This window comes from Prenolepis imparis, unplaced genomic scaffold, assembly GCF_030444845.1.
Source record: "Prenolepis imparis isolate NDT839.2.m4 unplaced genomic scaffold, iyPreImpa1.0 SCAF_270, whole genome shotgun sequence".
NCBI classification, from domain to species: Eukaryota; Metazoa; Arthropoda; class Insecta; order Hymenoptera; family Formicidae; genus Prenolepis; species Prenolepis imparis.
Genome location: NW_028141428.1, coordinates 23,364 through 36,357, shown reverse-complemented (window position 1 = coordinate 36,357; position 12,994 = coordinate 23,364).

Sequence of the window (12,994 nt, the reverse complement as noted above, 5' to 3'; positions counted from 1 at the left end):
AATACTATAAGAGTATAACTCTTATAAACTCAACAGATACTGGTTATAGCTTGTTTGTAATCTTTGTAATCTATTTACTCAGGATATTCATATGCATTAAAGCTTTGAAGTTTGGGGTACTCAAAATATCTTTTAAATTTAATTTGATAAAATCTTTGGCATATTTCTCCAAAATTGTTCCGTAATGTAAATATGCAATCTTTAAATATTTCACAACGTTTTCTGTTGTTATATTTCTAATTAAATATAGTTCACATTTTAATTTAAGATCCTCTATCTCATATTTATGAGCTGCTATAAAGAGTTCACCTATTACATCTATATGTATTGCATCTAAACGTATCTCTTCTAACTTTTTAGATAGATGACCAGTTTGTAAAAAATGTAATAATTCTTTTAGGATATTGTATTTCATATCAGATATATGTACTTCATTAGTTTGATTTTCTTGTAGCTCACACTCAAACATAGCTTTAAATACTCTACTTTTTGAACATAATAAAAGCTTATTTACTTGAAAAGTTTGTTCTTTGTTTATAACTATTACAAGTGAGTTAGATATTTCAGTAGGAACAAAACTATCCATATCTCTTTGAGTAAATGGCCTAAATAAATGGTTTATATTTATATTATTAGTCACATCATCAAATATATAGAATTCGAAGTATATTGTAAGTGTGTCATAACTTCGTTTTTTGGTAAAAAATGAAGTAGATACATCATACAATAGTATTTTAGCTTTGGGATTGTTTGAAGGTATTGAAACCTAGCTTTTCGCAAATTTGTCCATAACTAGTATTTAAAAAAATAGAAGAAAAACTTGTTGTTGGGAATTCGTTGAATGACCATAAAATTCCAATTTATCGGGTAGAGAATCCATATCAAATATAAAATCATTGTTTGTTTTGCTGGAAGTCAATGTCTTGCCCAATTTATGAATATCCCAAAAATTCTCAATGCTCCATGTATAACAAAATAATGGCTTTTCTACTAATTGTGTTTTACAATAGTAAAAACTGCCATTTTCAGTAATGGTAGAGATCTTGGTCTTTAATGCTGCAAATAATTCATGTTCAGTAATACAGTGTTATACAAATTAAATATTATTAATATTTTAAAAAATCATCTTCATAAAACAATTTTTTAATATATTTATTTATATTTATTATAATATATTATCATCTTTATTATATCTTTATATATACATATAATATATATATAATATGTGTGTGTGTATTATATACATTTAAATGTTTATTTTGTATATTTATTTGAAATATTTTTAAATAGTATGCAAGTATTTTAAATCATCATCACTTATTTATTCATAAATCTTTCGTATAATCTTACAATTAGTGTAATTCAATTATATATACACTCGTCAAAAAAATTATCGCAACACGTAATTAATATCAAAATTTAGCATAAATTCAAATAAGCGTATCTCCGCGAAAAATTGTCGTATTTCAAAATTTTTTTTTGGTTTTAAAGGGTAAAGTCTCTACTTTAAGGAACTTTCGTTCGATTTTGATTTTATTCTCTCCCCCTTTATCCATCCCTTTAAAAGAAGGGACGTGTTTTTTTTCAAAAAATTGCATAGTTTGACGAACTCTACGGAGTGTACTAAATTTTTTTCGCAAATATCATCATAACTAACGTAAAATATGGACTTTTCTCTACAAATTTAAAAAAAAATTGAATACCGTACGATTTTTTTTCGCGAAGTTACAGCATATCAAAGTTACCTATGCATTTTTGCCTATATATTTAATTACCGCTAACATTAGCATTACCCGATGGGCACTGCTGGGAGGTTGCTGGTCGGATTTTGCCTATCGTGTGTGCGTGTGTGTGTGTGTGTTGGGGTAGGGATATATGTTCGTATTTAAAATTGTGTATTTCTGCCTCGTCTTCGGATGACCTTTTATGGGAAGATGGCTGCATGATTTTGAAATTGCATACATAGGCAAAAATGCATAGGTAACTTTGATATGCTGTAACTTCGCGAAAAAAAATCGTACGGTATTCAATTTTTTTTTAAATTTGTAGAGAAAAGTCCATATTTTACGATAGTTATGATGATATTTGCGAAAAAAATTTAGTACACTCCGTAGAACTCGTCAAACTATGCAATTTTTTGAAAAAAAAAACACGTCCCTTCTTTTAAAGGGATGGATAAAGGGGGAGAGAATAAAATCAAAATCGAACGAAAGTTCCTTAAAGTAGAGACTTTTCCCTTTAAAACAAAAAAAATTTTTTGAAATACGACAATTTTTCGCGGAGATACGCTTATTTGAATTTATGCTAAATTTTGATATTAATTACGTGTTGCGATAATTTTTTTGACGAGTATATATATATATATATATTATATACAGGGTGTAACTAAACAAACATATACGAAGCACACCATCAGGTGCAGGACAACAAACTAAATCGAAAAGTCCTGAGCCATTTTTTTATCTGAGCTTTATTTTTTACGCTATAAATTGTTAAAGTTTGCCAATCAGCGCGTGGCTACAACGAAAGGCAGCGTAGGCGCCGCCTACTGGGTGGGGAGCGCGGGATCGGAGAGTAGCGAGACAAAGTGGGGCGAAGCGAATGTAGCATGTCTCTGCTCTTCTTTGTACGTTTTGCGTAGCTCTTAAAATTTGATTATTCTCGATACTCTCGGTAGTGTGGAATATTTAATTTTTCCATCTCGTTAGCTGTCTCCATATTTGTGTTTAGAAATACTTTTTCTTTGAAGAGAAAGGTCACATGAGTTGTAGTCCGGAGATCGAGCAGGCCACGGACTAGTACTGAATCCTTCCCATCCTTGAGGAAAATTTTTATCGAAGTAATGGCGGATGATACTTTTGAATAAGATTCATTGAAATTAATATTTCATAGATATATCATGATTTTCGCTGAATATTATTTAAATCTAGTAAAAACCAAATTATAGAAGTTGGATTTTGTATGTCGATAAATGTACCTTTACAAGAAACATTTTAGGAATGTTTAATATCCACATTCTCTTATCATTATCATTACTGCAGCCATTTGGAAATCTATTTCTTACTCGAATGAGATCTTTTCAACATCGAATTCCGTAAATATTTGGTATGGATTGCCAAGAAATCAAATCGTAAGTAGGTATTTTAAACTGAAATAAAATTAAAATTTAATTGTAATTTAAATTAATTAAATTGAAACTATTTTTATTGTTTCCTTTTTAATCATTTCTCTAATGTAACTTTTTTTATTATCTTTCGTCTGTCTATCGATTTGAATTATTTTTTTATTTAATCAATGCAATAAACATTTTCTTTCTAGAAAAATAATGTCTAATCGTTATATTACTGTTTACTTTTATTACTAGTATTGTTCCTATTGAATTATTTTTCCTATTGACATAAACTTATTGACAGGACTTAGATCGAACTTTTTATATTATCACGCTTGAACTCTCAAAAGTAGTCTCGATTTCTTACAAAATAATCTGCCAGATTTGTTGGTTCCGGCAGAGAATAATTTAGAAGAGGTAACATTAAATAGATGAGCTACGATATTCATACACGATGACGCACTTGCCCATTTTGCACGTAAGAATTATTTTTATTATAAAAATATTTATTTTGAATATGAATAATATATCTTTACTCTTATTTTATTATTATTATATTTATATTATTATTTATTTTTATTTTATTATTATAAAAATGTTTATAATTATTATTTTATTGCGTAGTTTAATAGAATCTATCGAAATTGTGAAGATCGCTATCTCAGTTTCAATACTGTATTCTACTCTCAGAGCTTAATTTTTATATCATGTTCACACATCAAGACTAAAAATCTTAATAAAAGTAGTCATTACTACATACATATGTATTATAATGTTTTCATACATGAAGAAAGTTTTTTTTTGTTAAATATGTTAAAAATAAAAACATACTTTGCGCTTAAAATAAATTTAATATTTAAGTCCAATTATCGGAACCACTTTTAATATTAATTTCAATGAATCTTATTCAAAAGTATCATCCGCCATTACTTCGATAAAAATTTTCCTCAAGGATGGGAAGGATTCAGTACTAGTCCGTGGCCTGCTCGATCTCCGGACTACAACTCATGTGACCTTTCTCTTCAAAGAAAAAGTATTTCTAAACACAAATATGGAGACAGCTAACGAGATGGAAAAATTAAATATTCCACACTACCGAGAGTATCGAGAATAATCAAATTTTAAGAGCTACGCAAAACGTACAAAGAAGAGCAGAGACATGCTACATTCGCTTCGCCCCACTTTGTCTCGCTACTCTCCGATCCCGCGCTCCCCACCCAGTAGGCGGCGCCTACGCTGCCTTTCGTTGTAGCCACGCGCTGATTGGCAAACTTTAACAATTTATAGCGTAAAAAATAAAGCTCAAATAAAAAAATGGCTCAGGACTTTTCGATTTAGTTTGTTGTCCTGCACCTGATGGTGTGCTTCGTATACGTTTGTTTAGTTACACCCTGTATAACAGTAATCTATATAGTGCATAATCATTATTTTCTTTAGAATATATAAAAATTTTTATTGATTACAATAATATTGTTTTGATATAAATACTAATATTAATTTTCTTTATTATTACTCAATTAAAAGCAATTCAAAAATTTGATTTTAATTCTAAAGACTTTAAAATAATTTTCATAAGAGGATTATATTTTTTAAAGTAAGAAAAGGGACTAATATTTTTTTCAACATTGTTTTAATAGTAATTTTATTGATCAACATTATATCTCAAGAATAAAAAATCAACTATTTGATTAGTTATTTCATTGTTCGACATCTTATATAATAGTAATAGTTATAAGTATATAAGCAATAATTATTATTCAGAAATAGAGAAACACATGAAATATTATTCTACTTTATTCTACTCTACTTTGAAAATGAAGCAATAAATCAAATAATTAAAGATCATAATAAACTGATTAAATAAACACAATAAAGTTATATGTTCTATAATCAGAAATCGATAATCTGTTGCATACCCAGAAAGCAAAATGTTAGCAGCATATCGGCAGTATGACAGCAGATCTAATCATGACTTTACAGCAGATTCCTATCCACTGTGTCCGCAATTGATAATATTCTGCTAGCATAGTTAGTAAGCAAAATCTGACAGCAGATTGGCGGCAAAAACCGAGCAGATCTGCACATATAGTTTGATGGCAGATTGGCGGCAGAAACCGAGCAGATCTGTCAAACGCAATCTAATAGCAGATTGGCGGCAGAAATCGAGCAGGATCTGCAGTTCCTTGCCATTTGAACATATAAGTATAATAAAATTCAATATTTTTCGATGAATATAACAGATGCATAAGACGTGTTATCCGCTACTTATAACTTATACTTATACTTATACTTATACTTATACTTATACTTATACTTATACTTTTTTTTCATAAATATGATATTTAATGTATAACATATTATATTGTACGTAGTTATATCTCACATAGCAATTAAATGTTCAATTTAATCTATTAATTAAATTAATAAAATAAATTGTAAAAATAATTAAATTTATAATTTATAAAATTTAAGATATAATTTATATGAGAATTAAATTCTGCTTTATGCTTTAAATAGAAAGTAAATGGATAATTTTTCATGTATATCCTATTGATTCTAATAAGTTTAATATTCTCATGTTAGACTTGTCAGATATCAAAAATTAAACTGATAGAAAAATATACTTTTGATCTTTTATTAATAGCCACGACTTGCAGACTTTATATCTATTTTTAACAGAAATTTGATTGCGAGAAAATACATCACATAGCGATAGGTGAAGGAACTATTAAATAACTGCAAAATGCTGTTGTCAATTTGCCATCAGATTGTGCGCGCGCAAATCTTGCTCGATTTCTGCCGTCAATCTGACACCAACTGCGTTGCGCGAATCCTGCTCGGTTTCTACTACCAATCTGCTATGATAATTCTATACAAATCCTGCTTGATTTCTGCTACTGACTTGCTGCCAAATTATGTCAGCAGATTTTATAACATTTCTGCCAACGTTCTGCTATCATTATCTGATATAACAAGTTTTGTATAAAATCTGCAGTTTTTTTGCTGGCAAAAATATATAGCAGTTTTAATACATGCTCTTGACAGATTTGGCTATCTGGGTACATATTGCGCTTATTTATCTATAAACATAATGTGATATATAACTTGTATTTTTTTAATAATTAATATACATATTGTTACGTCCTCGAGACGGCTTTTGCGATATCTCGCAAAAGGGGTTCACTCGCACTCACTCACTCTCACTTGCGCCCGAAATAAATAGACTCGCGGAATGAAGCAAGGACCTTTAATAGGACGACCCAATACAATAAAGCGATGAAATATATTAGGAAATGCATACAATATGCGAAAATGTTCGTATGGTCTCGGATGCGTCCGCACGATGCGACAGCTAGACCAAATCTAGTAATGGCGCCGGAAAACAACCGCACGCCGGTTGTCTATAAACAACCCTCCTAGCGATGATGCTCAGGGGATGATAGTAAAATGAAGGCGCTCAGGTGACTCAGAAAATCAGGGATGTAACAATATATATATATATTGTGACGTGGTCGTCACGACGCGCGTCCGCCCCAGCCTAATCGCGGGGCAAAAAGCCAAGCGGTCACGCCAATCGCGAGAGAGCGAGAGAGAGAGAGAGCGAAACCGAAAATCCCAGAGAGACTGAGCAACACAGTATCAATTGTTACTAATTCGCGTGTATTTTACTTTATTTTTGGGAGCCTGACCGAGAGAGAATATTGTCGCTGGAGAAAGAGAGAGAGAGGTGTTGTCGTCGCAGGAAAGAGACAGCCGCGGTTGGAGAGATTAGCGAGATAAACATACTGCCGAGAACCGTAAAAACTGCCCTTCCTAACAACAAAGAAGGAAGCAAATACAGAGCGTCGTAGGAATTCGGCCTTGACAATCTACTGACAGGAGATCCAGTGAGGCGCCCGACAACAGGCGCCGGAAGGGCCCCGACCGGGAAGATAACTTTCCTCCCGCGGGTTACCGCTCCATCGGATACTGGACACAAGGCCACCGCGGGGAGGCCCGCGGCGCGAGGTCGCGAGGGCCTCGAAACCCCACGCAAATACCGCGCGAATAAATATATTTTGTCACCATCACGAGGGGTGCTGTGAACCCCCGTACGGCCTTGCTAATCTCGCGCGACGACGGTAGACGGCACGGCGCCGTAATTGGTTATCGCGTACGCACCCCGCGTGCGCAGCATTGATCCAGCTGTCGATTTTCGGGCCGATAGATCCGGCAGATTGGTGCGACCGCTCAACTTGGCGAGACGGGTGACAACCTAAGATCGAGTCTGGCGATAAAGACGAGCTCAAGAGGGACCAAGTCGAAGGGAGAAGTACCGGTGAGGCTATCCTTTTGTAAGCGTAGCGAATAATTATCACGTCTGTCACGGTGTTAATCCGAGTCTCGTCCGTTCTGACGCGATTGTCTTATTTAGTGAAGTTTTGTCACGTGGGCTCTGCCTTATTCGGGAAACTATTTGGTGTACGAGCGATCGACGTCAAGCGGCGAGTACTTTCGCACCTTCGGGCAAGTGAATAATATTAACGCGAAATCTTCGTCTCTCTGGGATTCGATCATATATGCCGCGTCTCATATTACACGGTTGTCGCGTCTTTCTCTAATATTACTTCTGTTAGTGCGTATGTTTGTCGGATCTTGTTGTTGTATGCGTTATCCGGCTGTGTCCGGACGTCACCTTGTGTTAATCTCATCGCGGAGGAATTCGACATAAAGAGAGTGATAACGCAGTTCGCGACCACCGGCGAACGCGTTGGAGAGAGATTACGAGCGAGAGAGCGAGCGCAATCGAGCGCGCGAGTGAGAGAGAACGCGCGCGAGTGAGAGAGAACGCGCGCGAGTGAGAGAGATTACGAGCGAGAGAGCGAGCGTAGTCGAGCGCGTGAGTGAGAGAGACAGCGCGCGGAAAAGATTCCGGCGCCCTCGATTCACCGGTGAATTTCGCCCGTCGGATCGCGAAAAATAGATTAATTCAGATATTGTATCACTCTTCAGTCTCGTCGCCGATCTGAACTTCCGATTGTTCGCGATCTAAGTCAGTTCGACAATGTCTATTTGTATGGTCGTGGTTATTCTCTCGTATTCTTTTATGCTATCGATGCGCGTATCTCGGACTTAAGCTTGTCGCGGATATAACTCTGTGTTCTATCGTCGAAATATTTTCTTTTGTATAGCATTTTGGATTTATTGTGTCTTGTATATTATCTTCCGTCTTTATAGTCATTTCTTTATTAATTTTATCGTTTTCCATTATACTTCATTATTAATATCAGTTCCAGTTATATTTTGTTATCTTCAACTTTTATTTATTATCTTTTGTTATTAAATTCTCTGATTATCATCCGCTATTATATTTTTCTTTTATATTTATTTCTATTCCATTGGTTTATAATAAACTTCATTATTTTGCTTTGCTTAACTAAATCGCGTACTGCTTTTCTTTAGTACTGTCAACTTAAATGTCTGTGTCGTCATTTCGGTGTTCATCACATCGCGAAAAGAGTGTAATTTCCTTCCGTTAGAGCAATTTCGGCAACCACACCCTGCCCCTCTGCGTTAGGCGAGCTAGTTAGCCCGTAGCGGGATTCCCGGCCAAAACTTTGCGTTGGGTTCGCGATTTGTGGTTTGATGCGTGAAAGACCGCGTCTGGCGCCCAAAACTAGTCTCTCGCGAATAGCACGGCTGGCGTTCTGCTGCGGCACGCGCGGGACGACCCCGAGCTTAGTTCCGCCGCGTGAAACATTAAAACCCCTGTGTTTTGATGACGGCCAAGCTCCGTTCTTCCGGCTTTTAATCGAGTCGGGAGAAAAAGACGTCGCAATATATATATATATATATATATAACTTTCTAGTATTCATATCTTTGAAATATATACAAAAAAATGTACTATACTATACCTATGAAACAAAAATCATATATTTTTGAAAAATTTGATAAATAAAATTACTATATAAATTGAATTATTCAATGAAATTTCAAATTTGATCATTCAGCGCAGGATCATTTTAATCTGGATCATTCTCCGTCGCGAAAGCAGCCCATCTTTTTATATCAATATAGATTCCATAACATATGATAATATTTATAAAAATATTATATTTTGAATATAAATTTTTAATAAAAAATGTATCAATGCATTTTTCAATTCTTCCATAATTCATATTTGTTTATACGTTTTTATTTTATTTTATTTGTTTCGAAATTATATAATTTCTTTAATTATGTTATTTATTAATTTATTCTTTATTTATTATATTAGTAATTTATATTATATTATTTATATTATTTCTTAATTATTTATATATTTAATTATATTATATAATTTATTTAATTATATTTTTATTATATTATATATTTTTTTATTATATTTACATATTTTATATATTTTTAAAATAAATTAATAAATATAATAAATAATATATAGCTAAAAAGATTATTTCTCATTGTCAATTATATTCGTGTGTACAGTATATTGATGTTAGTACCTACACAGACGCTACTACAAACGCGAAGAGAGACAAAGACAGAACGATTATCTCTCTCCTTGTCAAGCTGTCAGAATGTTACCACGAAAATTTTCCTATGAGCTGCTCTTAGGTATAGCTCTAGTGAGATCCGCTTATCCCATTTTTTGCATCGAAGAAATTATATAGCTCCATGAAACTTTTTTAAATATATTCTTTATGTAATTACGCAGCCCCGCACAGAGTCGAATTTTGCATTTTGGCTCTTAAAAATTTATAATAAATAAAATACAGACTCGCGGCTAACCCAACCTTACCCGTTGCTAGCTGCACATTTCCCCAAGTTTATTTAAAATTTTTATTTTTACCTTTTTTTAATAAAATAGCTCTGTGGCTGATTACAGTCGAGCTTACTGATTAAGAAAATCCTAAATTTAATAAGATTCATTCAGTATTTTGTATAAAATTTGGGAAAAACAAATCCGTAGTTCCCGGCCGGCCGCTGGAGGTCTCCACCGTGTCGCCTGCCGACCCTTAAATGTTTAACTTTTATTAACGATATTGTGGCCCCTGAGTCGAGCAGCATTTTAACTGTGCCATTCTGGGCTTCGCGCATCGGCAGTGTAATTAGATCTAACCCCGCGCTCTCTTGTGTTCGTCGTACGTGCGATACTCTATATTCGATCGCGCGTACCGGAGTCTCCTCTCCCGAGTCTTCCTCGTTGCTACTGCGCTCGGTGTTGGGTGTATCTTTTCGCGGCCTACTTTTCTTTCGGTCGTCCTTCTCCGACTCTATCTTCGCGTTTGTTTTCTTTGCTTTTTCCGCGGTATTTCTTTTCGGTCGCCCGTTTAAGGACCAGCATTCTTCACGGTTGTGTCCGCGTTTTTTGCAATGGTCGCAGAATTTTTCAATGGCGGTTACGCGGGAAGATTTCTCGGGTTTCGGTAGGGCGTATTTGCTGTTATGACAATCGCGCCCGTTGTAGGGTATTGAATCGTAGACTCGCTTCAATCTATAATGTCCTTTATAGCTTACTTACTTTTTCAACTCGTCTTATGGACGTACAAAAGAATACTGCTTACATACTTTCTCTTTCTCTCGATTGCACGCTCACCCTAACGCCACCTACTTCCGCGCGCGCGTCACGATTATCTCGAGATGGTCGCGTCGGTCACGAACATACCGCCCACCAAATTAGGTATGCTAATTTTTATCGTAGTCATTAGCGGATTCAGGTAACTTACACAATTTAGAAATCGCTCGTTTGAATCTACCGTTATTAGTCTTAATAGTTACAACACGTATTAAATTGTCACTATCGGGATGCAACTCTACCACACGTCCCAGCTTCCATTTTAATGGCGGAAGATGCTCATCGCGCAAAAGTACTAAATCCCCTATTCGAAGATCTGCTTGTTCCTTCTTCCACTTTGCTCGACCTTGCAATGTAGAAATGTAATCAGCCGCCCAACGTTTCCAGAAGTCTTGAGCCCTTTGTACAAGACGCCAGCGGTCCAGGCGGTTGAGTTGTATATCAGTCACATCAGCATCCGGAAAACTCGTCATTGATTCTCCCACGCGAAAAAACAAAGCACCGCTGGTAATAACAGATACCGCAAGCAAACCATTCGAAAAATGCGCTTTAGACATCGTAGGACCCCTAACGATCTCTGGTAATGGGAATAAATATGTACTTACCTTCCAAGATAATCTAACTAAATTTAGTAAAGCGATTCCGATAACTAATCAAGAAGCCGCAACAATTGCAAGGGAATTCGTAACAAAAATTATCTTCGAACATTACCATGTATCCCAGGTATCCCAGAAAAGGTCTTAACCGACCAGGGTACAAACCTTCCTTAGCGAAATGTTCAAGGACGTCTGTAAATTACTAAAAATTGAGAAAATTCAGACAACTGCATACCATCCAGAAAGCAACGGAGCCTTGGAACGATCACACCGTACCTTAGCAGAATACCTTCGCCACTACATTAATGCTGAACAAACAGACTGGGATGAATGGACATCATACGCAATGTTTGCATATAACACCACACCGCATACAGCCACGGGGTTCACACCGTTCGAACTACTTTACGGGCATCAAGCAACCCTACCTACGGCATTATCGCAACCCCCGAAGCCGACATATACATACGATGACTACGCGCAAGAATTGAAAGAAAAATTACGCGCCGCCCAGCAAATCGCAAAGGAACACTTAAAAAACGAAAAGGTGAAAGCAAAGGATAACTACGACAAAAAATCGAAGAATACCACGTTCAAGGTAGGAGAAAAAGTACTATTACACAACGAAACCGTCCGCAGGGGCCGATCCAAAAAACTCGATGCATTATGGACCGGACCGTACACAATCATCGACAAAATCTCCGATGTCAATTATAATATTAAAGTAGGACGAAAGATAATAAATACACATGCGAACCGTTTAAAAGCGTTCATAGAACATTAAGAAAGCAAAATTTCGGCACATCTATTTCCATTCCAGAGCGCTAATGACATGGAAGATGCAGCCTATTACCGCAAGAAAGGACCTAGAAGAGGAATACGAGGTAGAACAATTTAATCGAGAGCCAGGGATATACTTCGAAAAAATCGGTTATCTACATCAAGTAGAATCCACCTGGAAGTTAATAATTAATATAGACCTAGGAACCTTAAATAAAAGATTCCACGATTTACAAAATTATATTGATCACGGACACCTCCTACACAAGATACAAAATAAAGAAAGCTGCCAAATCCAAAAAACGATTATCGAAACGGAGAATGATAAATTAACACACCTCTTAAAACGAGTAAACACCATATACAGGACACCGACAAACAAACGAAGAGGACTACTCGACGGGATCGGGACACTAGCAAAAACACTCTTCGGAACCATGGATGCCAATGACGACAAGGTCATCAAGGAACAACTACTCCTCTTACAAAATCAAGAGCAAACACTGCATCACACGATGAAAAATCAAGTAAAAATTTTAAACACAACAATTGCCCACATCGATAATCTGGAAAAAACAACCCAATACAACGAACAACTACTACTCAATTTTACCACCAAAATCCAAAAACAGATGGCAAATCAAGTACAACGAGAAGAAATACACGAATACTTCTCCATAGTTAATGCCATAATAACGGATTTGATGAGAGACGCGGAAGACGTCATCGAACACTTAATGGCAGTAAAAACAGGAAGGATACATCCGAGGTTAATTCCGTTAGATCAAATCATAGAAAGTCTCAAGGAAGCCACGTCACAAGTGCCCCAAGGACTATTCTTCCCCTTCGGAATCTCCGAAGACAATTGGCTCACGATTGAAAAATTCGTAACCGTTAGCGCATATTTTAATAACCCTTACGTACACACTATTTTGCGCTTCCCACTAATTTCG